General features: G+C 52.2%; 7 non-coding genes across 7 annotated transcripts; all 7 read right to left on the minus strand.

The window, feature by feature from the left end:
- Positions 1 to 3,762: 3,762 nt before the first annotated feature.
- On the minus strand, positions 3,763 to 3,835 carry trnat-agu (transfer RNA threonine (anticodon AGU)). The gene has a single exon. It is a non-coding gene; the product is annotated as a tRNA-Thr (tRNA).
- A 3,167-nt stretch (positions 3,836 to 7,002) lies between these two features.
- Positions 7,003 to 7,075, minus strand: trnat-agu (transfer RNA threonine (anticodon AGU)). The gene has a single exon. It is a non-coding gene; the product is annotated as a tRNA-Thr (tRNA).
- Positions 7,076 to 13,261: 6,186 nt separating this feature from the next.
- Positions 13,262 to 13,334, minus strand: trnat-agu (transfer RNA threonine (anticodon AGU)). Its single transcript has one exon. It is a non-coding gene; the product is annotated as a tRNA-Thr (tRNA).
- Positions 13,335 to 18,651: 5,317 nt separating this feature from the next.
- Positions 18,652 to 18,724, minus strand: trnat-ugu (transfer RNA threonine (anticodon UGU)). Its single transcript has one exon. It is a non-coding gene; the product is annotated as a tRNA-Thr (tRNA).
- Positions 18,725 to 20,110: 1,386 nt separating this feature from the next.
- Positions 20,111 to 20,183, minus strand: trnat-agu (transfer RNA threonine (anticodon AGU)). The gene has a single exon. It is a non-coding gene; the product is annotated as a tRNA-Thr (tRNA).
- A 3,160-nt stretch (positions 20,184 to 23,343) lies between these two features.
- On the minus strand, positions 23,344 to 23,421 carry trnat-agu (transfer RNA threonine (anticodon AGU)). Its single transcript has one exon. It is a non-coding gene; the product is annotated as a tRNA-Thr (tRNA).
- A 2,828-nt stretch (positions 23,422 to 26,249) lies between these two features.
- trnai-aau (transfer RNA isoleucine (anticodon AAU)) lies at positions 26,250 to 26,322 on the minus strand. The gene has a single exon. It is a non-coding gene; the product is annotated as a tRNA-Ile (tRNA).
- Between the last annotated feature and the right edge of the window lie 1,543 nt (positions 26,323 to 27,865).

Raw genomic sequence — 27,865 nt, forward strand, 5'->3', positions numbered from 1 at the left:
CAGGGAGGAAGAGAGAGGGGAAGTGGAGAGATGGAGGGGAGGGAGGGAGGGGAGGATAGAGAGGGGGCGGGAAAGGGAAAGGGAGAGTGAAAAGGCAGAGGGAGTGTGAAAGTGGGCAGCGGAAAGAGGGGGACAGGAAAGAGAGGGGAAGGAGTGATAGAGAGGGGGAAGTGGAAAGAATGGGGAAGGAGTGAGAGAGAGAGGGGAAGGAGCGAGAGAGAGGGGAAGGCGAGAGAGGGAGGAGGCAGGGGAGAGAGAAAGTAAGGGGAGAGAGAGAGAAGGGGAGAATTGGTAAAGAAAGGGTAAAGAGAGAGAGAGAAAGGAGGAAGAGGGGGAGGGGAGGGACGAGAGAGAGGGAAAGGGAGAGTGAAAAGGCAGAGGGGGAAGGGGAGAGAGTGGGGAGAGGGGGAGGGGGAGGGGAGACAGAGAGGGAGATGTGGAGGGGATGGAGGGCCAGGGGAATGAGTGAGGCACAGAGAAAGTGAGATAGCGGGAAGGGGAGAGAGTGAGGGGAAGGAGTGAGAAAGCGGGGAAGGAGAGACAGGGAGGAAGAGAGAAGGGAAGTGGAGAGAGAGAAGGGGGAGGGGAAAGTGATCTAGGATAAGGGGAATGAGATAGTGGAAGTGAGGGAGAGAGACGGGGAAGGGGAGACAGGGAGGTAGAAAGACGGGCAGGGGAGAGAGAGAGGGAAAGGAGAAAGCGAGATTAAGGAGAGAGAGAGGGAAGGAGTGAGAGAGCGAGGGGGCAGAATGGAAGGGGAGATAGAGAGAGGGGAAGGAGAGAGAGAGGGGGAGAAGCGGAGAATCTGAAAAGAAAGAGATAACCGGGACGGGGTGGAGGAGTGAAGAGGCAGAGGCTGAAGAGAGAATAATGAATTAGAGATGGGAACTTAAATACTAAATTAATTTTGGGTAGGCCCCAATGAGATTTGAACCACCTGCTCTGGGAAAGATAGGGGAAGGAGCAGGAAAGAGAGGGGAAGGGAAAAGAGAGAGGGGAAGGAATGGGGAGAGAGTGAAAGGAGAAAGGGAAGGGGAGAGAGGGGAAAGAGGTGAGAGAGAGAGAGGGGAAGGAGTTAGAGAGAGGGGAGGGAAGTGGAGACAGGGAGGAAGAGAGAGGGGAAGGGGAGAGAGGTGGGAGGGAGGGGAAAGAGAGGGAGGGGAAGGGGAGAGAGAGTATGGAAGGGGAGAGAGAGGGTGAGGGGAGAGAGAGGGGGAAGGAGTGAGAGAGAAGTGGAGGGGAGATAGAGGGGGAAGGAGTGAGAGAGAGGGGGAGGGGAGATAGAGGGGGAAGAAACATAGAAACATAGAAACATAGAAAACAGGTTCAGGAGTCGGCCATTCGGCCCTTCGAGCCTGCACCACCATTCAATAAGATCATGGCTGATCATTCCCTCAGTACCCCTTTCCTGCTTTCTCTCCATACCCCTTCATCCCTTTAGCAGTAAGGGCCATATCTAACTCCTTCTTAAATATATACAATGAACTGGCCTCAACAACTCTCTGTGGCAGGGAACTCCACAGGTTAACAACTCTCTGAGTGAAGAAGTTTCTCCTCATCTCAGTCCTAAATGGTCTACCCCTTATCCTTAGACTGTGTCCCCTGGTTCTGGACTTCCCCAACATCGGGAACATTCTAACCGCATTTAACCTGTCCCGTCCCATCAGAATCTTATACGTTTCTATGAGATCCCCTCTCATCCTTCTAAACTCCCGTGTATAAAGGCCCAGTTGCTCCATTCTCGCTTCATATGTCAGTCCCGCCATCCCGGGAATCAGTCTGGTGAACCTTCGCTGCACTCCCTCAATAGCAAGAATGTCCTTCCTCAGATTAGGAGACCAAAACTGAACACAATATTCCAGGTGTGACCTCACCAAGGCCCTGTACAACTGCAGTTAGACCTCCCTGCTCCTATACTCAAATCCTCTCGCTATGAAGGCCAACATACCATTTGCCTTCTTCACCGCCTGCTGTACCTGCATGACAACTTTCAATGACTGATGTACCATGACACCCAGGTCTCGTTGCACCTCCCCTTTTCCTAATCTGTCACCATTCGGATAATATTCTGTCTTCGTGTTTTTGCCCCCAAAGTGGATAACCTCACATTTATCCACATTATACTGCATCTGCCATGCATTTCCCCACTCACCTAACCTGTCCAAGTCAACCTGCAGCCTCTTAGCATCCTCCTCACAGCTCACACTGCCACCCAGCTTAGTGTCATCTGCAAACTTGGAGATATTACACTCAATTCTTTCATCTCAATCGTTTATGTATATTGTAAAGAGCTGGGGTCCCAGCACTGAGCCCTGCGGCACTCCACTAGTCACTGCTTGCCATTCTGAAAAGGACCTGTTTATCCCGACTCTCTGCTTCCTGTCTGCCAACCAGTTCTCTATCCACGTCAGTACATTACCCCCAATACCATGTGCTTTAATTTTGCACACTAATCTCTTGTGTGGGACCTTATCAAAAGCCTTTTGAAAGTCCAAATACACCACATCCACTGGTTCTCCCTTGTTCACTCTGCTCGTTACATCCTCAAAAAATTCGAAAAGATTTGTCAAGCATGATTTCCCTTTCATAAATCCATGCTGACTTGAACCGATCCTGTCACTGCTTTCCAACTGTGCTGCTATTTCATCCTTAATAATTGATTCCAACATTTTCCCCACTACTGATGAAGGAGTGAGAGAGGGGGGAAGGGGAGAGAGGGGGAAGGAGCGAGGCTGTGACAAGGGAAGTGGAAGGAGGGAGAGGGGAATGAGTGAGAGAAGGGGAAAGTGAGATAGTGGGAAAGGGAGAGAGGGGTAAAAAGATGTCGAATGGGTTGTGAGGGGGAAGGGTGACAGAGATTTGGAAGGGGAGAGAGTGTAAGAGAGACGAGAAGAGGAGAGGGGGAAGGGTGTGAGTGGAGCCTGTTGTTCCAGTGTCGGTCTCGGAGCTGTTTAATATTTATAATTAAAGCTGTTGTTAATTGACGGTGAATTTAAATACTGAGCTAATTTGAGTAGACCCCAAAGAGACTGAAACTCACGACCCCTGGTTTACAAGACCCGTGTTCTAACCCCTGAGCTATGGAGTCACCCGCTCTGGGACAGGTCGGGGAAGGAGCAGGAAAGAGAGGGGAAGGGAAAAGAGAGAGTGGAAGGAGTGAGAGAGAGGGGAGAATGGGAGAGAGAGGAATGGGGAAGGGGAGAGAGAGCGGAGGGGAGAGAGAGAGGAAGAGAGGGAGGTGGGGAAAGAGAGGGAGGGGATGGACAGAGTGAGAGAGTGTGGAAGTGGGGGGAAGAGAGGGGAAGGATTGGGAGAGACGGGGAGGGGAGAGAGCAGAAGGGGAGAGAAAGGGGAAGGAGTGAGAGAGAGAGGGAAGGGAAGACAGGGAGGAAGAGAGAGGGGAAGGGGAGAGAGAGTGGGGGTGGGGAGGGAGGGAGGGGAGGAAAGAGAGAGGACGGGAGAGGGAAAAGGCAGAGGGGGTGAGAGAGTGGGTAGCGGAGAGAGGGGGAGGGGATAGAGGGAGGGAAGATAGAGGAGGAAGGAGAGAAGGGGGAAGGAGAGGAGAGAGAATGAAATAAGAGCGGGAAGGGGAGACAGTGAGTGGAAGGGAAGAGAGAGGGGAAGGTGTGAGAGAGTGAGAGAGTGAGAGAGTGAGAAGGGAAGAATCTGAAAAGGAAGAGGCAGCTGGGAATGGAGAGTCAGAGGCGGAAGAGAGAGTAACAAATTGGAGATGGGAATTTAAATACTAAATTAATTATGCAAAGGTCCCAGTGAGATTTGAACCCACGACCCCTGGTTTACTAGACCAGTGCTCTAACCCCTGAGCTATGGAACCACCTGCCCTGGGCTGTGGGTCATTCCCCAGTTAGTGCTGTGTGTTTGAAGAATGAGGAGGGGTCAGTGAAACACTCAGATTGTGTCTCATCCCCCAGACTCCTGCCTCCGTCTCTTCAATATTCACCTCTCAACATCGATATATCGTGTCTTTCACGTAGTAAAACATCCCAAGGCAACTCAGTCACACCCTGCCTCAATCTCTCTCTGCCTCTCTGTCTCTCTCAATCTCACTCTCTTTCTTTCTGTCTCTCACCTTTTCACTCTGTCCCTCGAGGGGCGAAGATAGAGCGGGGGAAGGGGAGAGAGGGAGAAGGGGAGAGAGAGGGGGGGAATGGGAGAGAGAGGGGGCAATGGGAGAGGTGGGGAGGGGGAGAGTCTGATGGGACAGGGGAGAGTGAGAGTGAGGGAAGGAGGGAAAGGGATGAGGGAGGGGAGTGGAGACAGGGGAGGCGAGGGAGAAGCAGAGGGAGGCGAGAGAGAGGAGGGGAGAAAATGAAAAGGAAGAGGGAAAGGAGTGAGCGAGAGGGGAAGGGAAGAGAGAGAGAGGAATACGGAGAGAGAGAGGGAGAAGGGGAGCGAGAGAGGGGGAAGAGGAGAGAGAGAGGGTAAGCAATTTGAAATAGAGGGGATGGAGAAGGAGATAGGGGAAGGGAAAAGAGAGAGAGGAAGAAAGAGGGGCAGGGGAGAGAGAAGGGGGAAAGGGGAAAGAGAGGTTGTGGGGAGTGGGGTAAGGAGTGAGAGAGAGAGGGGAAGGGGAGAGAGGGGAAGGGGAGAGAACGGGAAAGGGAGAGAGTTGGAGGGGAGAGTCATTGAAAGCAGCCATGCAGGTGTAGCAAGCAGTTAGGAAGGCAAATGGTACGTTGGCCTTCATTGCAAGAGGGTTTGAGTACAGGAGCAAGGATGTCTTACTCCAGTTATACAGAGCCTTGGTGTGACCACACCTGGAGTATTGTGTACAGTTTTGGTCTCCTTACCTAAGGAAGGATACACTTGCCATAGAGAGAGTGCAGTGAAGGTTCACCAGACTGATTCCTGGGATGGCAGGACTGTGGTATGAGGAGAGATTGGGTCGACTGGGCCTGTATTCACTGGAGTTTAGAAGAATGAGAGGGGATCTGATTGAAAGGTATAAAATTCTGACGGGGTTGGACAGACTGGATGTGGGGAGGATGTTTCCCCGGGGGCTGGGAAGTCTAGAACAAGGGGTCACACAGTCTCAGGATACGGGGTAGGAAATTTAGGAGCGAGATGAGGAGAAATGTTTTCACTCAGAGGGTGGTGAACCTGTGGAATTCTCTACCACAGAAGGCTGTGGAGGCCAAGTCACTGAATATATTTAAGAGGGAGACAGATCGATTTCTAGACACGAAAGGCATCAAGGGGTATGGGGAGGTAAGCAGGAATATGGTGTTGGGATAGAGGATCAGCCATGATCATATTGAATGGTGGTGCAGGCTCGAAGGGCCGAATGGCCTGCTCCTGCTCCTATTTTACATGTTTCTGTGTTTCTCTGAATGAGTGAGACACAGGGGAAGTGAGATAGCAGGAAAAGATGTCATGATGGGAAAGGCAGAGTGAAGGAACACTGTTGTTCCAAGGTCAGTCTCAAAGCTGTTTAATATTTATATTTGACACCCTTAATAATTTAAATACGGAGCTAATTTTGTGAAGGATCCAGGAAGATTTGAACTCACGACTCCTGGTTTACTGGAGCAGTGCTCTAACCCCTGAGCTATGGAGCCACCTGCTCTGGGAAAGACGGGAAGGAGCAGGGAAGAGAGGGGTAGGGAAAAGAGAACGTGGAAGGAGTGAGAGAGAGGGGGAAGTGGAGAGAGAGGGAGGGGAAGGGGAGAGAGAGGGAGGGGAAGAGAGCGAGGGGAAGTGGAGGGAGAGAGGGGTAGGAGTGAGAGAGGGAAGGGGAAATAGAGGGAACGAGTGAGAGAGAGAGAGGGGAAGGGGAGAGAGATGTGAAGGCAAGAGAGGGAGGAGGCAGGGGAGAGAGAAAGGGGAAGGGGAGAGAGAGGGAGAAGGGGAGAATCTGAAATGAAAGGGAAAAGAGAGCGAGAGTGGAGGGAGGGGTGAGAGGGGAGGGGAAAGGGAAAGGGCGAGTGAAAAGGCAGAGAGGGAAGGAGCGATTGGAGGGAGAGAGTAGGTAATGGAGAGAGGGGGAGGGGAGAGAGAGAGAAGAAAGAGGACAAAGGAGAGAGAGGAGGACAAGTGAGTGAAAGAAAGTGGAGAGGGAAGGGGAGAGAGGGGAAAGCGGGGAGTGAGAGAGGAAGGAATGAGAGAGGCGGGGAGGCAAAGAGTGGGGAAGGGGAGAGAGAGGGGGAAGGGGAGAGAGAGGGAGAGAGAGGAAGGAGTGGGAAAAAGAGGGGAAGGGAAAAGAGAGACTAGAAGGAGTGAGAGAGAGGGGGAAGGTGAGAGAGAGGGGGAAGGTGAGAGAGAGGGGGAAGGAATGAGACAGAGGGGAAGGGGAGACAGCAGGAGGGGAGAGAAAGAGTGGGGAAGGGGAGAGACGGTCAGGAGAGAGAGGGAGGGGCAGGGGAGAGAGAAAGGAAGGGGAGAGAGAGGGAGAAGGGGAGAATGCCAAAATAAAGGGTAAAGAGAGAGAGGAGGAAGAGGGGGTTGGGGAGGTCAGAGGGAGAGGGAAAGGGAGAGGGAAAAGGCAGAGGGGGAAGGGAAGAGAGGGGGTGAGAGTGGGTAGTGGAAAGAGAGGGAGGGGAGACAGAGAGAGGGGGGAGGGGATGGAGTGACAGAGAGGGGAATGAGTGTATTGTGTTCCTAACACAGATGAGACTGCACACAGGGAGGTTACAGTAACAGTTACCTCAGTCTTTAATAAGACTCTCCAGAGTGAGGAACAGGCCTTAGGGGCGGCTTATACACAGTGCTCCCAATGGAATCCCTTGGGACTTCAGGGGATGAGCTCCCTGGTGGCGGAACATGTGAGAGCAAGTTTTACAGATACACAACAGAGTGAGAGATGAGGAAAGTGAGATAGTGGGAAAGGGAGAGAGGGGTAAAAAGATGTAGCACGGGTCGTGATGGGGAAGGGAGAGAGAGTGTAAGACAGACGAGAACCTGTTGTTGAAGGATTGGTCTCAGAGCTGTTTAATATTTATAATTAAAGCCCTGGTTAATTGACAACAAATTTAAATATTGAGTAGGCCCCAATGAGATTTGAACTCACGACCCCTGGTTTACTAGACCAGTGCTCTAACCCCTGAGCTATGGAGCCACCTGTTTTGGGAAAGATAGGGGAAGGAGCAGGAAAGAGAGGGGAAGGAAAAAGAGAGAGTGGAAGGAGTGAGAGAGAGGGAAGGGGAGAGAGAGAGGGAGGGGTAAGGGAAAAGCGAGCGTGGAAGGAGTGAGAGAGGGGGAAGGGGAGACAGGGAGGGGACGGAGTGAGAGAGAGGGGGAAGGGGAGAGAGGGAAGGGACGGAGTGAGAGAGAGGGGGAAGGGGAGACAGGGAGGAGGAGAGAGGGGAAGGGGAGAGAGAGAAGGGGAAGGGGAAAGAGCAATTGGAAGGATTGAGAGAAAGGGGAAGGGGAGAGAGTGGGGAAGGAGTGAGAGAGAGGGGGAAGGGGTGACAGGGAGGAAAAGAGAGGGGAAGGGGAGAGACGGAGGGGAGTGAGGGAGGGGAGGAAAGAGAGGGGACGGGAGAGGGAAAGGGAGAGTGAAAAGGCAGAGGGGATGTGAAAGTGGGCAGTGGAGAGAGGGGGACAGGAAAGAGAGGGGATGGAGTGATAGAGAGGGGGAACGGGAAAGAGTGGGGAAGGAGTGAGAGAGAGGGGAAGGAGAGCGAGAGGGGAAGGAAAGAGAAGGAGGAGGCAGGGGAGAGAGAAAGGAAGGGGAGAGAGAGGGAGAAGGGGAGAATCCGAAAAGAAAGGGTAAAAAGAGAGAGAGAGAGGAGGAAGAGAGGGGAGGGGAGAAGAGAGGGAGAGGGAAAGGGAGAGTGAAAAGGCAGAGGGGGAAAGGGAGAGAGGGGGAGAGAGAGAGAGGGGGAGGGGAGACAGAGAGGGAGATGTGGAGGGTATGGAGGGCGAGGGGAATGAGTGAGGCACGGGGAAAGTGAGATAGCGGGAATGGGAGAGAGTGAGGGGAAGGAGTGAGAAAGGGGGGAAGGAGAGAAGGGATTGAGTGAGAAAGGTGGGGAATGAAAGCGTAAAGTTCTTTCTCAATGGCACAAAACCCACACGAGGCAAATTCTGTGGACTAGGTCACTCCATGACCTGTACCTTTATTCACAGGACCAAGAGGTGATGACCCTGCGTGGGACCTCCCTTTATGTACCTGGACGACCAGGTAAGGAGTGTCTCCCACAAGTTCGCCCCCAGTGGTCAAGATGTGCATTGCTTAAGTCTATTCAGTATTGCAGTGGTGTTACATGGAGGTTACATATATGACAGAGAGACAGGGAGGAAGAGAGAGGGGAACTGGAGAGAGAGAAGGGGGAGGGGAAAGAGATCTAGGATACGAGGAATGAGATAGTGGAAGTGAGGGAGAGAGCGGGAAAAGAGTCGGAAAGAGAGGGGAAGGGGAAAGAGAGAGGGGACGGAGTGAGGGAGCGAGGGGGAAGGGGAGACAGGGAGGAAGAGAGAGGCGGAAGCGGAGGGGAAGGAGCAAGAGAGAGGGGAAGGCGAGAGAGGGAGGAGGCAGGGGAGAGAGAAAGTAAGGGGAGAGAGAGAGAAGGGGAGAATCGGAAAAGAAAGGGTAAAGAGAGAGAGAGAAAGGAGGAAGAGGGGGAGGGGAGGGAAGAGGGAGAGGGAAAGGGAGAGTGAAAAGGCAGAGGGGGAAGGGGAGAGAGGGGGGAGAGAGAGAGAGGGGGAGGGGAGACAGAGAGGGAGATGTGGATGGGATGGAGGGCAAAGGGAATGAGTGAGGCACAGAGAAAGTGAGATAGCGGGAAAGGGAGAGAGTGAGGGGAAGGAGTGAGAAAGGGGGGAAGGAGAGACATGGAGGAAGAGAGAGGGGAACTGGAGAGAGAGAAGGGGGAGGGGAAAGAGATCTAGGATAAGGAGAATGAGATCGTGGATGTGAGGGAGAGAGAGGGGAAAAATGCACAAAGAGAGGGGAAGGGGAGAGAGAGAAAGGGAAAGGGGAATGAGAGGTTAAGGGGAGAGAGAGGGAAGGTTTGAGTTAGCGAGGAAGAGAATGGAAGGGGAGATAGAGAGAGGGGAATGGGAGAGAGAGGGAGAAGGGGAAAATCTGAAAGGAAAGGGAAAAGAGAGAGATAGAGGAGGGAGGGGAGAGACGAGCGGAGACGGAGAGTGGGGGAAGAAAGTGGTTGGGGAGAGATTGAGGCGTTGGGAGGGGAAAAGGGGGAGAGGGGAATGAGTGAGAGACAGGGAAAGCGGGATAGTGGGAAAAAGATGTAGAATGGGTCATGATGGGCGAGACTGTTGTTCTCGGGTCGGTCTCAGAGCTGTTTAATATTTGTAATTAAAGCCCTTGTTAATTGACAGTGAATTTAAATACTGAGCTAATTTTGAGCAACCCCAGTGAGATTTGAACACACTACCCCAGGTTTACGAGACCAGTGCTCTAACCCCTGAGCTATGGAGCCACCTGCGCTAAGAAAGATAGGGGAAGGAGCAGGAAAGAGAGGGGAAGGGAAAAGAGAGAGTGGAAGGAGTGAGAGAGAGGGGCAAGGGGAGACAGGGAGGAAGAGAGAGGGGAAGTGGAGAGATGGAGGGGAGGGAGGGAGGGAGGGGAGGATAGAGAGGGGGCGGGAAAGGGAAAGGGAGAGTGAAAGGGCAGAGGGAGTGTGAAAGTGGGCAGCGGAAAGAGGGGGACAGGAAAGAGAGGGGAAGGAGTGATAGAGAGGGGGAAGTGGAAAAAATGGGGAAGGAGTGAGAGAGAGAGGGGAAGGAGCGAGAGAGAGGGGAAGGCGAGAGAGGGAGGAGGCAGGGGAGAGAGAAAGTAAGGGGAGAGAGAGAGAAGGGGAGAATCGGAAAAGAAAGGGTAAAGAGAGAGAGAGAAAGGAGGAAGAGGGGGAGGGGAGGGAAGAGGGAGAGGGAAAGGGAGAGTGAAAAGGCAGAGGGGGAAGGGGAGAGAGTGGGGAGAGAGAGAGGGAGAGGGGGAGGGGAGACAGAGAGGGGGATGTGGATGGGATGGAGGGCCACGGGAATGAGTGAGGCACAGAGAAAGTGAGATAGCGGGAAGGGGAGAGAGTGTGGGGAAGGAGTGAGAAAGGGGGGAAGGAGAGACAGGGAGGAAGAGAGAAGGGAAGTGGAGAGAGAGAAGGGGGAGGGGAAAGTGATCTAGGATAAGGGGAATGAGATAGTGGAAGTGAGGGAGAGAGACGGGGAAGGGGAGACAGGGAGGAAGAAAGACGGGCAGGGGAGAGAGAGAGGGAAAGGAGAAAGCGAGATTAAGGAGAGAGAGAGGGAAGGAGTGAGAGAGCGAGGGGGCAGAATGGAAGGGGAGATAGAGAGAGGGGAAGGAGAGAGAGAGAGGGAGAAGCTGAGAATCTGAAAAGAAAGAGATAACCGGGACGGTGTGGAGGAGTGAAGAGGCAGAGGCTGAAGAGAGAATAATGAATTAGAGATGGGAACTTAAATACTAAATTAATTTTGGGTAGGCCCCAATGAGATTTGAACCACCTACTCTGGGAAAGATAGGGGAAGGAGCAGGAAAGAGAGGGGAAGGGAAAAGAGAGAGGGGAAGGAATGGGGAGAGAGTGAAAGGAGAAAGGGAAGGGAAAGAGGGGAAAGAGGTGAGAGAGAGAGAGGGGAAGGAGTTAGAGAGAGGGGAAGGAAGTGGAGACAGGGAGGAAGAGAGAGGGGAAGGGGAGAGAGGTGGGAGGGAGGGGAAAGAGAGGGAGGGGAAGGGGAGAGAGAGTATGGAAGGGGAGAGAGAGGGTGAGGGGAGAGAGAGGGGGAAGGAGTGAGAGAGAAGTGGAGGGGAGATAGAGGGGGAAGGAGTGAGAGAGAGGGGGAGGGGAGATAGAGGGGGAAGAAACATAGAAACATAGAAACATAGAAAATAGGTGCAGGAGTAGGCCATTCGGCCCTTCGAGCCTGCACCACCATTCAATAAGATCATGGCTGATCATTCCCTCAGTACCCCTTTCCTGCTTTCTCTCCATACCCCTTCATCCCTTTAGCAGTAAGGGCCACATCTAACTCCTTCTTAAATATATCCAATGAACTGACCTCAACAACTCTCTGCGGCAGGGAATTCCACAGGTTAACAACTCTCTGAGTGAAGAAGTTTCTCCTCATCTCAGTCCTAAATGGTCTACCCCTTATCCTCAGACTGTGATCCCTGGTTCTGGACTTCCCCAACATCAGGAACATTCTAACCGCATCTAACCTGTCCCGTCCCATCAGAATCTTATACGTTTCTATGAGATCCCCTCTCATCCTTCTAAACTCCCGTGTATAAAAGCCCAGTTGCTCCAGTCTCGCCTCATATGTCAGTCCCGCCATCCCGGGAATCAGTCTGGTGAACCTTCGCTGCACTCCCTCAATAGCAAGAATGTCCTTCCTCAGATTAGGAGACCAAAACTGAACACAATATTCCAGGTGAGGCCTCACCAAGGCCCTGTACAACTGCAGTAAGACCTCTCTGCTCCTATACTCAAATCCCCGAGCTATGAAGGCCAACATACCATTTGCCTTCTTCACCGCCTGCTGTACCTGCATGACAACTTTCAATGACTGATGAACCATGACAACCAGGTCTCGTTGCACCTCCCCTTTTCCTAATCTGTCACCATTCAGATAATATTCTGTCTTCGTGTTTTGCCCCCAAAGTGGATAACCTCACATTTATCCACATTATACTGCATCTGCCATGTATTTGCCCACTCACCTAACCTGTCCAAGTCACCCTGCAGCCTCTTAGCATCCTCCTCACAGCTCACACTGCCAGCCAGTTTAGTGTCATCTGCAAACTTGGAGATATTACACTCAATTCTTTCATCTCAATCGTTAATGTATATTGTAAAGAGCTGGGGTCCCAGCACTGAGCCCTGCGGCACTCCACTAGTCACTGCCTGCCATTCTGAAAAGGACCTGTTTATCCCGACTCTCTGCTTCCTGTCTGCCAACCAGTTCTCTATCCACGTCAGTACATTACCCCCAATAACATGTGCTTTAATATTGCACACCAATCTCTTGCGTGGGACCTTATCAAAAGCCTTTTGAAAGTCCAAATACACCACATCCACTGGTTCTCCCTTGTTCACTCTGCTCGTTACATCCTCAAAAAATTCGAAAAGATTTGTCAAGCATGATTTCCCTTTCATAAATCCATGCTGACTTGGACCGATCCTGTCACTGCTTTCCAACTGTGCTGCTATTTCATCCTTAATAATTGATTCCAACATTTTCCCCACGACTGATGAAGGAGTGAGAGAGAGGGTAAGGGGAGAGAGAGGGGGAAGGAGCGAGGCTGTGACAAGGGAAGGGGAAGGAGGGAGAGGGGAATGAGTGAGAGAAGGGGAAAGTGAGATAGTGGGAAAGGGAGAGAGGGGTAAAAAGATGTCGAATGGGTTGTGAGGGGGAAGGGTGACAGAGATTTGGAAGGGGAGAGAGTGTAAGAGAGACGAGAAGAGGAGAGGGGGAAGGGTGTGAGTGGAGCCTGTTGTTCCAGTGTCGGTCTCGGAGCTGTTTAATATTTATAATTAAAGCTGCTGTTAATTGACGGTGAATTTAAATACTGAGCTAATTTGAGTAGACCCCAAAGAGACTGAAACTCACGACCCCTGGTTTACAAGACCCGTGTTCTAACCCCTGAGCTATGGAGTCACCCGCTCTGGGACAGGTCGGGGAAGGAGCAGGAAAGAGAGGGGAAGGGAAAAGAGAGAGTGGAAGGAGTGAGAGAGAGGGGAGAATGGGAGAGAGAGGAATGGGGAAGGGGAGAGAGAGCGGAGGGGAGAGAGAGAGGAAGAGAGGGAGGTGGGGAAAGAGAGGGAGGGGATGGACAGAGAGAGAGAGTGTGGAAGCGGGGGGGGAGAGAGGGGAAGGATTGGGAGAGAGGGGGAGGGGAGAGAGCAGAAGGGGAGAGAAAGGGGAAGGAGTGAGAGAGAGAGGGAAGGGAAGACAGGGAGGAAGAGAGAGGGGAAGGGGAGAGAGAGTGGGGGTGGGGAGGGAGGGAGGGGAGGAAAGAGAGAGGACGGGAGAGGGAAAAGGCAGAGGGGGTGAGAGAGTGGGTAGCGGAGAGAGGGGGAGGGGATAGAGGGAGGGAAGATAGAGGAGGAAGGAGAGAGGGGGTAAGGAGAGGAGAGAGAATGAAATAAGAGAGGGAAGGGGAGACAGTGAGTGGAAGGGAAGAGAGAGGGGAAGGTGTGAGAGAGTGAGAGAGTGAGAAGGGGAGAATCTGAAAAGGAAGAGGCAGCTGGGAATGGAGAGTCAGAGGCGGAAGAGAGAATAACAAATTAGAGATGGGAATTTAAATACTAAATTAATTATGCAAAGGTCCCAGTGAGATTTGAACCCACGACCCCTGGTTTACTAGACCAGTGCTCTAACCCCTGAGCTATGGAACCACCTGCCCTGGGCTGTGGGTCATTCCCCAGTTAGTGCTGTGTGTTTGAAGAATGAGGAGGGGGTCAGTGAAACGCTCAGATTGTGTCTCATCCCCCAGACTCCTGCCTCCGTCTCTTCAATATTCACCTCTCAACATCGATATATCGGGTCTTTCACGTAGTAAAACATCCCAAGGCAACTCAGTCACACTCTGCCTCAATCTCTCTCTGCCTCTCTGTCTCTCTCAATCTCACTCTCTTTCTTTCTGTCTCTCACCTTTTCACTCTGTCCCTCGAGGGGCGAAGATAGAGCGGGGGAAGGGGAGAGAGGGAGAAGGGGAGAGAGAGGGGGGAATGGGAGAGAGAGGGGTCAATGGGAGAGGTGGGGAGGGGGAGAGTCTGATGGGACAGGGGAGAGTGAGAGTGAGGGAAGGAGGGAAAGGGATGCGGGAGGGGAGTGGAGACAGGGGAGGCGAGGGAGAAGGAGAGGGATGCGAGAGAAAGGAGGGGAGAAAATGAAAAGGAAGAGGGAAAGGAGTGAGCGAGAGGCGAAGGGAAGAGAGAGAGAGGAATACGGAGAGAGAGAGGGAGAAGGGGAGCGAGAGAGGGGGAAGAGGAGAGAGAGAGGGTAAGCAATTTGAAATAGAGGGGACGGAGAAGGAGAGAGGGGAAGGGGAAAGAGAGAGAGGAAGAAAGAGGGGCAGGGGAGAGAGAAGGGTGAAAGGGGAAAGAGAGGTTATGGGGAGAGGGTTAAGGAGTGAGAGAGAGAGGGGAAGGGGAGACAGGGGAAGGGGAGAGAACGGGAAAGGGAGAGAGTTGGAGGGGAGAGTCATTGAAAGCAGCCATGCCGGTGCAGCAAGCGGTTAGGAAGGCAAATGGTACGTTGGCCTTCATTGCAAGAGGGTTTGAGTACAGGAGCAAGGATGTCTTACTCCAGTTATACAGGGCCTTGGTGAGACCACACCTGGAGTATTGTGTGCAGTTTTGGTCTCCTTACTTCAGGAAGGATACACTTGCCATAGAGGGAGTGCAGTGAAGGTTCACCATACTGATTCCTGGGATGGCAGGACTGTGGTATGAGGAGAGATTGGGTCGACTGGGCCTGTATTCACTGGAGTTTAGAAGAATGAGAGGGGATCTGATTGAAAGGTATAAAATTCTGACGGGGTTGGACAGACTGGATGTGGGGAGGATGTTTCCCCGGGGGCTGGGAAGCCTAGAACAAGGGGTCACACCGTCTCAGGATACCGGGTAGGAAATTTAGGAGCGAGATGAGGAGAAATGTTTTCACTCAGAGGGAGGTGAACCTGTGGAATTCTCTACCACAGAAGGCTGTGGAGGACAAGTCACTGAATATATTTAAGAGGGAGACAGATAGATTTCTAGACACAAAAGGTATGGGGAGGTAAGCAGGAATATGGTGTTGGGATAGAGGATCAGCCATGATGGTGCAGGCTCGAAGGGCTTAATGGCTTCCTCCTGCTCCTATTTCACATGTTTCTGTGTTTCTCTGAATGAGTGAGACACGGGGGAAGTGAGATAGCAGGAAAAGATGTCATGATGGGGAAGGCAGAGTGAAGGAACACTGTTGTTCCAAGGTCAGTCTCAAAGCTGTTTAATATTTATATTTGACACCCTTAATAATTTAAATACGGAGCTAATTTTGTGAAGGATCCAGAAAGATTTGAACTCACGACCCCTGGTTTACTGGAGCAGTGCTCTAACCCCTGAGCTATGGAGCCACCTGCCCTGGGAAAGATGGGAAGGAGCAGGGAAGAGAGGGGTAGGGAAAAGAGAGCGTGGAAGGAGTGAGAGAGAGGGGGAAGTGGAGAGAGAGGGAGGGGAAGGGGAGAGAGAGGGAGGGGAAGAGAGCGAGGGGAAGTGGAGGGAGAGAGGGGTAGGAGTGAGAGAGGGAAGGGGAAATAGAGGGAACGAGTGAGAGAGAGAGAGGGGAAGGGGAGAGAGATGTGAAGGCAAGAGAGGGAGGAGGCAGGGGAGAGAGAAAGGGGAAGGGGAGAGAGAGGGAGTAGGGGAGAATCTGAAATGAAAGGGAAAAGAGAGCGAGAGAGGAGGGAGTGGTGAGAGGGGAGGGGAAGGGGAGAGAGAGAGAGGGGAAGGAGTTAGAGAGAGGGGAGGGAAGTGGAGACAGGGAGGAAGAGAGAGGGGAAGGGGAGAGAGGTGGGGGGGAGGGGAAAGAGAGGGAGGGGAAGGGGAGAGAGAGTGTGGAAGGGGAGAGAGAGGGTGAGGGGAGAGAGAGGGGGAAGGAGTGAGAGAGAGGGGGAGGGGAGAGAGAGGGGGAAGGAGTGAGAGAGAGGGGGAGGGGAGAGAGAGGGGGAAGGAGTGAGAGAGACGGTGAGGGGAGAGAGAGGGGGAAGGGAGATAGAGGGGGAAGAAACATAGAAACATAGAAATATAGAAAATAGGTGCAGGAGTAGACCATTCGGCCCTTCGAGCCTGCACCACCATTCAATAAGATCATGGCTGATCATTCACCTCAGTACCTCTTTCCTGCTTTCTCTCCATACCCCTTCATCCCTTTAGCAGTAAGGGCCATATCTAACTCCTTCTTAAATATATACAATGAGCTAACCTCAACAACTCTCTGTGCAGGGAATTCCACAGGTTAACAACTCTCTGAGTGAAGAAGTTTCTCCTTATCTCAGTCCTAAATGGTCTACCCCTTATCCTTAGACTCTGACCCCTGGTCCTGGACTTCCCCACCATCGGGAACATTCTAACCGCATCGAACCTGTCCCGTCCCATCAGAATCTTATAAGTTTCTATGAGATCCCCTCTCATCCTTCTAAACTCCCGTGTATAAAGGCCCAGTTGCTCCAGTCTCTCCTCATATGTCAGTCCAGCCATCCTGGGAATCAGTCTGGTGAACCTTCGCTGCACTCCCTCAATAGCAAGAACGTCCTTCCTCAGATTAGGAGACCAAAACTGAACACAATATTCCAGGTGTGGCCTCACCAAGGCCCTGTACAATTGCAGCAAGACCTCCCTGCTCCTATACTCAAATCCCCTCTCTATGAAGGTCAACATACCATTTGCCTTCTTCACCGCCTGCTGTACCTGCATGCCAACTTTCAATGACTGATGTACCATGACACCCAGGTCTCGTTGCACCTCCCCTTTTCCTAATCTGTCTTCGCGTTTTTGCCCCCAAAGTGGATAACCTCACATTTATCCACATTATACTGCATCTGCCATGCATTTGCCCACTCGCCTAACCTGTCCAAGTCACCCTGCAGCCTCTTAGCGTCCCCTTCACAGCTCACACCGCCACCCAGCTTAGTGTCATCTGCAAACTTGGAGATATTACACTCAATTCCTTCATCCAAATCATTGATGTATATTGTAAAGAGCTGGGGTCCCAGCACTGAACCCTGCGGCACTCCACTAGGGAGGGGGCAGGGGGAGAGAAAGGGAGGGGAGAGAGAGGGAGAGGGGGAAAGAGAGGTAGGGGAAGGCGAGAGAGTGGGGAAGGGAGGGAGAGAGGGTGGGGAAGGGAGTTGGGGAAGGTGCAAGAGAGGTTAAGAGGAGTGATGTGGAAGGAGTGAGAAAGAGTGGGGGAAGGGGAGAGATGGGAATGGGAGAAAGTTGGGAAAGAGAGTGAGGGAGGAGGCAGGGGAGAGGGAAAGGGGAAGGATAGAGAGGGGGAGAAGGGGAGAATCTGAAATGAAAGGGAAAAGAGAGAGGAGGAAGGGGAGCAGAGATGGAGGAGCGAGAGAGGGTGAGGCGAGGGAGGGGGATGAATGAGAGACGTGGAAAGAGAGATAGCATGAAAGGGAGAGAGGGATAAAAAGATGTCGAATTGGTCATGATGGGGAAGAAGGAGAGAGAGAGTGTAGCCTGTCGTTTCAGGGTTGGTCTTGGGGTTATTAACATTTATAATTAAACATCTTGTTAATTGACGGTGAATTTAAATATTGAGCTAATTTTGAGTAGGCCCCAGTGAGATTTGAACCCACGACCCCTGGTTACCAGACCAGTGATATGGAACCACCTGCCCTGGGCTGTGTCATTCCCCAGTTAGTGCTGTGTGTTTGAAGAATGAGGAGGGGTCAGTGAAACGCTCAGATTGTGTCTCATCCCCCAGACTCCTGCCTCCGTCTCTTCAATATTCGCCTCTCAACATCGATATATCGGGTCTTTCACGTAGTAAAACATCCCAAGGCAACTCAGTCACACTCTGTCCCAATCTCTCTGTCTCTCTGTCTCTCTCAATCTCTCTTTCTTTCTGTCTCTCACCTTCTCACTCTGTCCCTCGCGGGGGATGGGGAGAGAGGGAGAAGGGGAAAGAGAGGGGGGGAATGGGAGAGAGAGGGGGGCAATGGGAGAGGTGTGGAGGGGGTGAGTCTGATGGGAAAGGGGAGAGCGAGAGCGAGGGAAGCAGAGAAAGGGATGAGGGAGGGGAGTGGAGACAGGGGAGGCGAGGGAGAAGGAGAGGGAGGCGAGAGAGAGGAGGGGAGAAAATGAAAAGGAAGAGGGGAAGGAATGAGTGAGAGGGGAAGGGGAGAGAGAGGGAGGAAGAAAGAGGGTCAGGGGAGAGAGAGGGGTGGAAAGGGAAAATAGAGGTTAAGGGGAGAGGGGCAAGGAGTGAGAGAGAGAGGGGAAGGGGAGAGGGGGAAGGAGAGAGGGTGAGAGGAGAGTCATTGAAAGCAGCCATGCAGGTGCAGCAAGCAGTTAGGAAGGCAAATGGTACGTTGGCCTTCATTGTAAAAGGGTTTGAGTACAGGAGCAAGGATGTCTTACTCCAGTTATACAGGGCCTTGGTGAGACCACACCTGGAGTATTGTGCACAGTTTTGGTCTCCTTGCCGAAAAAGATGTACAACAGGACATGATGGGGAAGGCGGAAAGATGAGAGCCTTTTGTTTCAGGGTCGGTCTCAGAATTGTTTAATATCATAATACTTACAAAGCACTCGTTAATTGAAATACTCAGCTAGTTTTGAATAGGCCCCAGTGAGATTTGAACCCACGACCCTGGGGTTACTAGACAAGTGCTCTAACCCCTGAGCTGTGGAGCTACCTGCCCTGGGAAAGGCAGGGGAAGGAGCAGGGAAAAGAGAGAGTGGAAGGAGTAAGAAAGAGAGGAAGGAGTGAGAGAGAATAGGGAAGGGGAGAGAGATGCGAAGGCAAGAGAGAGGAGGCAGGGGAGAGAATCTGAAAAGAGGGCAGGTGGGATAGAGGCAGAGAGTGATTTGGAAGGGGAGAGAGAGTCAGGTGTGAGGGGAGCCTGTTGTCCCAGGGTCGGTCTCAGAGCTGTTTAATATTTATAATTAAAGCTCTTGTTAATTGACAGCGAATTTAAATAATGAGCTAATTTTGAGTAGGCCCCAGTGAGATTTGAACTCACGACCCCTGGTTTACATTACCAGTGCTCTAACCCCTGAGCTATGGAGCCACCTGTTCTGGGAAAGTTGGGGAAGGAGCAGGAAAGAGAAGGGAAGGGAAAAGAGAGAGTGGAACGAGTGAGAGAGAGGGGAAGGAGAGGGAGGCAGGGGAAGGGCGTGCAGGGAGGAAGAGAGAGGGTGTTGGGGAGAGAGAGTGGGAGAGGGGAGGAATGAGAGGGGACGGGAGAGGGAAAGGGAGAGTGAAAAGGCAGAGGGTGTGAGAGAGTGGGTAGCGGAGAGAGGGGATGGGATAGAGAGAGGGATGATCGAGAAGGAAGGAGAGAGAGGGGAAGGAATGGGGAGAGAATGAAAATAGAGAGTGAAGGGGAGAGAGGGGGAAGGAGTGACAGAGAGTGGGAAGGAGTGACAGAGAGGGGAATGGGAGAGAGAGATGGGGAGGGGAAAGAGGGGTAAGGGGAGACAGAGAGTGGAAGGGGAGAGAGAGGGGGAAGGGGAGATAGAGAGTGGAAGGGGAGAGAAGGGGGGAAGGAGAGAGAGAGGGGGAAGGGGAGAGAGAGTGAGAGAGGGGAAGGATATACTTGCCATAGAGGGAGTGCAGCGAAGGTTCACCAGACTGATTCCTGGGATGGCAGGACTGTGGTATGAGGAGAGATTGGGTCGACTGGGCCTGTATTTACTGGAGTTTAGAAGAATGAGAGGAGATCTGATTGAAACGTATAAAATTCTGACGGGGTTGGACAGACTGGATTTAAATACTAAACTAATTTTGAGTAGGCCCCAGTGAGAGGAGGGAAGGGGAAAGAGGGGGAGAGGAAGGGGAGAGAGAGGGGGGAATGGAGGGAGAGAGAGGGGAAGGGGAGATCGATGGGAAGGCGAGAATCTAAAAAGAAAGGGAAAAGATAGAGAGAGAGGAGGAAGAGAGGGGAGGAAAGAGACATGAGGGGAGGGAAGAGGGAGAGTGAAAAGGCAGAGGAGGAAGGGGAGAGAGGGGGAAGAGAGTGGGTATCGGAGAGAGGGGGAGGGGAGAGAGGGAAGATGGAGGAGTGCGGAGAGAAAGGGGAAGGAGTGCGGAGAGAATGAAAGTAGGGAGTGAAGGGGAGAGAGGCGAAATAGGTGAGAGAGAGAGAGGGGAAGGGGAAAGCAAGAGAGGGAAGGAGAGAGAGAAAGGGGGGAAGGGGAGAGAGTGTGTGGAAGGAGAGAGAGGGGGGGAAGGGGAGAGTGGGGGGAAGAGAGAGGGTGAGGCGAGGGAGGTAGAGGGGAATGAGTGAGAGACGGGGAAAGCGAGATAGCGGGAAAAAGATGTAGAACAGGTCGTGATGGGGAAGGGAGAGAAACAAGAATCTGCTTTTTTACGGTCATTCTTGGAGCTGTTTAATATTTATAATAAAGGCTGTTATTAATTGACAGTAAATTTAAACACTGAACTAATTTTGAGTAGGCCCCAGTGAGATTTGAACCCACGACCCCTGGTTTACTAGACCAGTGCTCTAACCCCTGAGCTATTGAACCACCTGCCCTGGGCTGTGTCATTCCCCAGTTAGTGCTGTGTGTTTGAAGAATGAGGAGGGGTCAGTGAAACGCTCAGATTGTGTCTCATCCCCCAGACTCCTGCCTCCGTCTCTTCAATATTCGCTTCTCAACATCGATATATCGGGTCTTTCACGTAGTAAACATCCCAAGGCAACTCAGTCACACTCTGCCTCAATCTCTCAGTCTCTTTGTTTCTCTCAATCTCACTCTCTTTCTTTCTGTCTCTCACCTTCTCACTCTGTCCCTCGAGGGGGGAAGGTAGAGCGGGGGAAGGGGATAGAGGGGGGGAATGGGAGAGAGAGGGGGCAATGGGAGAGGTGGGGAGGGGGAGAGTCTGATGGGAAAGGGGAGAGCGAGAGTGAGGGAAGGAGGGAAAGGGATGAGGGAGGGGAGTGGAGACAGGGGAAGCGAGGGAGAAGGAGAGGGAGGCGAGAGAGAGGAGGGGAGAAAATGAAAAGGAAGAGGGAAAGGAATGAGTGAGAGGGGAAGGGGAGAGAGAGGGAGGAAGAAAGAGGGGCAGGGAAGAGAGAGGGGTGGAAAGGGCAAAGAGAGGTTAAGGTGAGAGGGGCAAGGAGTGAGAGAGAGAGGGGAAGGGGAGAGGGGGAAGGAGAGAGGGTGAGGGGAGAGTCATTGAGAGCAGACGTGCAGGTGCAGCAAGCAGTTAGGAAGGCAAATGGTACGTCGGTCTACATTGTAAAAGGGTTTGAGTACAGGAGCAAGGATGTCTTACTCCAGTTATACAGGGCCCTGGTGAGACCACACCTGGAGTATTGTGTGCAGTTTTGGTCTCCTTACCTAAAAAGATGTACAACAGGACGTGATGGGGAAGGCGGAAAGATGAGAGCCTTTTGTTTCAGGGTCGGTCTCAGAATTGTTTAATATCATAATACTTACAAAGCACTAGTTAATTGACAGTGAATTGAAATACTCAGCTAGTTTTGAATAGGCCCCAGTGAGATTTGAACCCACAACCCTGGGGTTACTAGACAAGTGCTCTAACCCCTGAGCTATGGAGCTACCTGCTCTGGGAAAGACAGGGGAAGGAGCAGGGAAAAGAGAGAGTGGAAGGAGTAAGAAAGAGAGGAAGGAGTGAGAGAGAATAGGGAAGGGGAGAGAGATGCGAAGGCAAGAGAGAGGAGGCAGGGGAGAGAATCTGAAAAGAGGGCAGGTGGGATAGAGGCAGAGAGTGATTTGGAAAGGGAGAGAGAGTCGGGTGTGAGGGGAGCCTGTTGTTCCAGGGTCGGTCTCAGAGCTGTTTAATATTTATAATTAAAGCTCTTGTTAATTGACAGTGAATTTAAATACTGAGCTAATTTTGAGTAGGCCCCAGTGAGATTTGAACCCACGACCCCTGGTTTACAAGACCAGTGCTCCAACCCCTGAACTATGGAGACACCGATTCTGGGAAAATTGGGGAAGGAGCAGGAAAGAGAGGGCAAGGGAAAAGAGAGAGTGGAAGGAGTGAGAGAGAGGGGAAGGAGAGAGAGGCGGGGGAAGGGCGTACAGGGAGGAAGAGAGAGGGTGTTGGGGAGAGAGAGTGGGAGAGGGGACGGGAGAGGGAAAGGGAGAGTGAAAAGGCAGAGGGGGTGAGAGAGTGGGTAGCGGAGAGAGGGGATGGGATAGAGAGAGGGATGATAGAGAAGGAAGGAGAGAGAGGGGAAGGAATGGGGAGAGAATGAAAATAGAGAGTGAAGGGGAGAGAGGGGGAAGGAGTGACAGAGAGTGGGAAGGAGTGACAGAGAGTGGGAAGGGGAGAGAGAGGCTGGAAGGGGAAAGAGGGGTAAGGGACGGGGAGACAGAGAGTGGAAGGGGAGAGAGAGGGGGAGAGGGACAGAGGGAGGAAGGGGAGAGAGATAAAGAACGGGAGAGAGGAGGAAGGGGAAAGAGAGAGAGGGGATGGTCAGAGAGAAAGCTTGGAAGGGGGGGAGAGAGAGGGGAAGGTGTGTGAGAGAGGGGAGGGGATAGAGCTTAAGGGGAGAGAAAGGGGAAGGAGTGAGAGAGATGGGGAAGGGGAGACAGGAAGGGAGCGAGAGTGGGGATGGTGAGGGAGGGCAGGAAACAGAGGGGATGGGAGAGAGAAAGAGCAGAGGGGTTGAGAGAGTGGGGGAGTGGATAGAGAGAGGGAAGAGAAGGAAATTAGAGCGGGAAGGGGAGAGAGGGGAAGAGGGAGAGATCGAGAGTGGAAGGGGAGAGAGAGGGGGAAGGGGAGATAGAGAGTGGAAGGGGAGAGAAGGGGGGAAGGAGAGAGAGAGGGGGAAGGGGAGAGAGAGTGAGAGAGGGGAAGGATATACTTGCCATAGAGGAATGCAGGGAAGGTTCACCAGACTGATTCCTGGGATGGCAGGACTGTGGTATGAGGAGAGATTGGGTCGACTGGGCCTGTATTCACTGGAGTTTAGAAGAATGAGAGGGGATCTGATTGAAACGTATAAAATTCTGACGGGGTTGGACAGACTGGATTTAAATACTAAACTAATTTTGAGTAGGCCCCAGTGAGAGGAGGGAAGGGGAAAGAGGGGGAGAGGAAGGGGTGAGAGAGGGTGGAATGGAGGGAGAGAGAGGGGAAGCGAAAAGGGATCGCGGAAGGAGTGAACGAGAGGGGCAGGAGAGCAAGGGAGGGGGCAGGGGAGAGAGAAAGGGAGGGGAGAGAGAGGAAGATCGGGAAAGAGAGGTAGGGGAAGGTGAGAGAGTGGGGAAGGGAGGGAGAGAGGGTGGGGAAGGGAGTTGGGGAAGGTGAAAGAGAGGTTAAGAGGAGTGATGCAGAAGGAGTGAGAGAGAGTGGGGGAAGGGGAGAGACGGGAATGGGAGAAAGTTGGGAAAGAGAGTGAGGGATGAGGCAGGGGAGAGAGAAAGGGGAAGGTTAGAGAGAGGGAGAAGGGGAGAATCTGAAATGAAAGGGAAAAGTGAGAGAAGGGAGGGGAGCAGAGAGGGAGGAGGGAGAGAGTGTGAGGGATGAATGAGGGACGTGGAAAGAGAGATTGCGGAAAAGGGAGAGAGGGATAAAAAGTTGTAGAACTGGTCGTGATGGGAAAGAAAGAGAGAGAGAAGCCTGTCGTTCCAGGGTTGGTCTCAGAGCGATTTAATATTTATAATTAAACACCTTGTTAATTGACAGTGAATTTAAATATTAAGCTAATTTTGAGTACGCCCCAGTGAGATTTGAACCCACGACCCCTGGTTTACTAGACCAATGCTCTAACCCCTGAGCTATGGAACCACCTGCTCTGGGCTGTGGGTCATTCCCCAGTTAGTGCTGTGTGTTTGAAGAATGAGGAGGGGTCAGTGAAACGCTCAGATTGTGTCTCATCCCCCAGACTCCTGCCTCCGTCTCTTCAATATTCACCTCTCAACATCGATATATCGGGTCTTTCACGTAGTAAAACATCCCAAGGCAACTCAGTCATACTCTGCCTCAATCTCTCTGTCTCTTTGTCTCTCTCAATCTCACTCTCTTTCTTTCTGTCTCTCACCTTCTCACTCTGTCCCTCGAGGGGGGAAGGTAGAGTGGGGGAAGGGGAGAGAGCGGGGGAATGGGAGAGAGAGGGGGCAATGGGAGAGGTGGGGAGGGGGAGAGTCTGATGGGAAAGGGGAGAGCGAGAGCGAGGGAAGGGGGGAAAGGGATGAGGGAGGGGAGTGGAGACAGGGGAGGCGAGGGAGAAGGAGAGGCAGGCGAGAGAGAGGAGGGGAGAAAATGAAAAGGAAGAGGGGAAGGAATGAGTGAGAGGGGAAGGGGAGACAGAGGGAGGAAGAAAGAGGGGCAGGGAGGAGAGAGGGGTGGAAAACGTGGAAGGGGGGGAGAGAGAGGGGAAGGTGTGTGAGAGAGGGGAGGGGATAGAGCTTAAGGGGAGAGAAAGGGGAAGGTGTGTGAGAGAGGGAAGGGGATAGAGCTTAAGGGGAGAGAAAGGGGAAAGAGTGAGAGTGATGGGGAAGGTGTGTGAGAGAGGGGAGGGGATAGAGCATAAGGGGAGAGAAAGGAGAAGGATTGAGAGTGATGGGGAAGGGGAGATAGGGAGGAAGAGAGAAGGGAAAGGGAGAGAGAGTGGGGATGGGGAAGGAGGGCAGGAAAGAGAGGGGATGGGAGAGAGAAAGGGCAGAGGGGTTGAGAGAGTGGGGGAGTGGATAGAGAGAGGGAAGAGAATGAAATTAGAGCTGGAAGGGGAGAGAGGGGATGAGGGGGAGATCGAGAGTGGAAGGGGAGAGAGAGGGGGAAGGGGAGATAGAGAGTGGAAGGAGAGAGAGGGGGGGAGGGGAGAGAGAGTGAGAGAGGGGAAGGAGTTAGAGAGAGTGAGAGAGGGGAAGGAGTTAGAGAGAGAGGAAGGAGTGAAAGAGAGGGGAGGGAAGTGGAGACAGGGAGGAAGAGAGAGGGGAAAGGAAGAGAGAGAGGGGAATGGAAAGAGAGGGAGGGGAAGGGGAGAGAGAGTGTGGAAGAGGAGAGAGAGTGTGAGGGAAGAGAGAGGGGGAAGGAGTGAGAGAGAGGGGGAGAGGAGAGATGGGGGAAGAAACATAGAAATATAGAAAATAGGTGCAGGAGTAGGCCATTCGGCCCTTTGAGCCTGCACCACCATTCAATAAGATCATGGTTGATCATTCCCTCAGTACCCCTTTCCTGCTTTCTCTCCATATCCTTTGATCCCTTTAGCCGTAAGGGCCATATCTAGCTCCCTCTAGAATATATCCAATGAACTGACATCAACAACTCCCTGCAGTAGAGAATTCCACAGGTTAACAACTCTCTGAGTGAAGAAGTTTCTCCTCATCTCAGTCCTAAATGGCTTACCCCTTATCCTAAAACTGTATCTTCTGATTCTGGACTTCCCCAACATCGTGAACAATCTACCCGCATCTAACCTGTCCTGTCCCATCAGAATCTTGTATGTTTCTTTGAGATCCCCTCTCATCCTTCTAAACTCAAATATATAAAGGCCCAGTTGATCCAGTCTCTTCTCATATGTCAGTGCAGTCATCCTGGGAATCAGTCTGTTGAACCTTCGCTGCACTCCCTCAATAGCAAGAATGTCCTTCCTCAGATTACGAGACCAAAACTGAACACAATATTCCAGGTGAGGCCTCACCAATGCCCTGTACAACTGCAGTAAGACCTTCCTGCTCCTATATCCAAATCTTCTCGCTATGAAGGCCAACATACCATTTGCCTTCTTCACCGCCTGCTGTACCTGCATGTCCACTTTCAATGACTGATGAACCATGACACCCAGGTCTCGTTGCACCTCCCCTTTTCCTAAAGTGTCACCATTCAGATAATATTCTGTCTTTGCGTTTTTGCCCCCAGTGTGGATAACCTCACATTTATCCACATTATACTGCATCTGCCATGCATTTGCCCACTCACCTAACCTGTCCAAGTCACCCTGCAGCCTCTTAGCGTTCCCCTCACAGCTCACACCGCCACCCAGTTTAGTGTCATCTGCAAACGTGCAGATATTACACTCAATTCCTTCATCGAAATCATTGATGTATATTGTAAATAGCTGGGGTCCCAGCACTGAGCCCTGCGGCACTCCTGCCATTCTGAAAAGGACCCGTTTATTCCCGACTCTGCTTCCTGTCTGCCAACCAGTTCTCTATCCACGTCAGTACATTACCCCCTCCAATACCATGTGCTTTAATTTTGCACACCAATCTCTTCTGTGGGACCTTGTCAAAAGCCTTTTGAAAGTCCAAATACACCACATCCACTGGTTCTCCCTTGTCCACTCTGCTAGTTACATCCTCAAAAAACTCCAGAAGATTCATCAAGCACGATTTCCCTTTCATAAATCCATGCTGACTTGGACCGATCCTGTCACTGCTTTCCAAATGTGCTGCTTTTTCATCCTTCATGGTTGATTGCAACATTTTCCCCACTGCTGATGTCAGGCTAAACAGTCAAAGCGAAAGAGAGGGATTGTGGAATGGGGGGAGAGAGGACAAGAGAGATGGGGGGGCGACAGCAAATGGAGTATGAGACTGACTTAGCAACAGAGTGGTGTAGTGAGAGGATAATGAATGAGAGAGAGATATTTAAATAGTGAACTAACTTTGAGTAGGCCCCAGTGAGATTTAAACCCACGACCGCTGGTTTATTAGACCAGTGCTCCAACCCCTGAGCTATGGAGCCAACTACTCTGAGAAAGACAGGGGAAGGAGCAGGAAAGAGAGGGGAAGGGAAAAGAGATCACAGAAGGAGTGAGAGAGGGTGGTAATGGGAAAGAGTGGGAGGGGAAGGCGGGAGAGTGGGGAAGGGGAGAGAGGGTGGGGAAGGGGAGAGAGGGTGGGGAAGGGGAGAGAGGCCGGAGTGAGGGAGATGGGGAAGGTGAAAGAGAGTTTAAGAGGAGTGATGGGGAAGGAGTAAGAGAGAGGGGGGGGAAGGGGAGAGACGGGAATGGGAGAAAGTTGGGAAAGAGAGTGAGGGAGGAGGCAGGGGAGAGAGAAAGGGGAAGGGTAGAGAGAGGGAGAAGGGGAGAATCTGAAATGAAAGGGAAAAGAGAGAGGAGGGAGGGGAGCAGAGAGGGAGGGTGAGGCGAGGGAGGGGGAAGGGGGAGAGGGGAATGAGTGAGAGACGTGGAAAGAGAGATAGCTGGAAAGGGAGAGAGGGGTAAAAAGATATAGAACAGGATGTGATGGGGAAGAAAAAGAGATTTCAAAATGGAGAGAGAGTGCAGTCTGTCGTTCCAGAATCAGTCTCGGAGCTGTTTAATATTTATAATTAAAGCTCCTGTTAATTGACGGTGAATTTAAATACTGAGCTAATTTTGAGTAGGCCCCAGCAAGATTTGAACCCACAACCCCTGGTTTACTAGACCAGTGCTCTAACCCCTGAGCTATGGATCCACCTGACCTGGGCTGTGGGTCATTCCCCAGTTAGTGCTGTGTGTTTGAAGAATGAGGAGGGGTCAATGAAACGCTCAGATTGTGTCTCATCCCCCAGACTCCTGCCTCCGTCTCTTCAATATTCACCTCTCAACATCGATATATCGGGTCTTTCACGTAGTAAAACATCCCAAGGCAACTCAGTCACACTCTGCCTCAATCTCTCAGTCTCTCTGTCTCTCTCAATCTCACTCTCTTTCTTTCTGTCTCTCACCTTCTCACTCTGTCCCTCGAGGGGGGAAGGTAGAGCGGGGGAAGGGGAGAGAGGGAGAAGGGGAGAGAGAGAGGGGGAATGGGAGAGAGAGGGGGAATGGGAGAGGTGGGGAGGGTGTGAATCTGATGGGAAAGGGGAGAGCGAGAGCGAGGGAAGGAGGGAAAGGGATGAGGGAGGGGAGTGGAGACAGGGGAGGCGAGGGAGAAGGAGAGGGAGGCGAGAGAGAGGAGGGGAGAAAATGAAAAGGAAGAGGGGAAGGAATGAGTGAGAGGGGAAGGGGAGAGAGAGGGGTGGAAAGGGAAAAGAGAGGTTAAGGGGAGAGGGGTAAGGAGTGAGAGAGAGAGGGAAGGGGAGAGAGGGTGAAGAGAGAGGGTGAGGGGAGAGTCATTGAAAGCAGCCATGCAGGTGCAGCAAGCAGTTAGGAAGGCAAATGGTACGTTGGCCTCCATTGCAAGAGGGTTTGAGTCCAGGAGCAAGGATGTTTTACTCCAGTTATACAGGGCCTTGATGTGACCACACCTGGAGTATTGTGTACAGTTCAGGTCTCCTTACCTAAGGAAGGATACACTTGCCATAG

This window comes from Pristiophorus japonicus, unplaced genomic scaffold (genome assembly GCF_044704955.1).
Source record: "Pristiophorus japonicus isolate sPriJap1 unplaced genomic scaffold, sPriJap1.hap1 HAP1_SCAFFOLD_1247, whole genome shotgun sequence".
Taxonomy (NCBI): Eukaryota; Metazoa; Chordata; class Chondrichthyes; family Pristiophoridae; genus Pristiophorus; species Pristiophorus japonicus.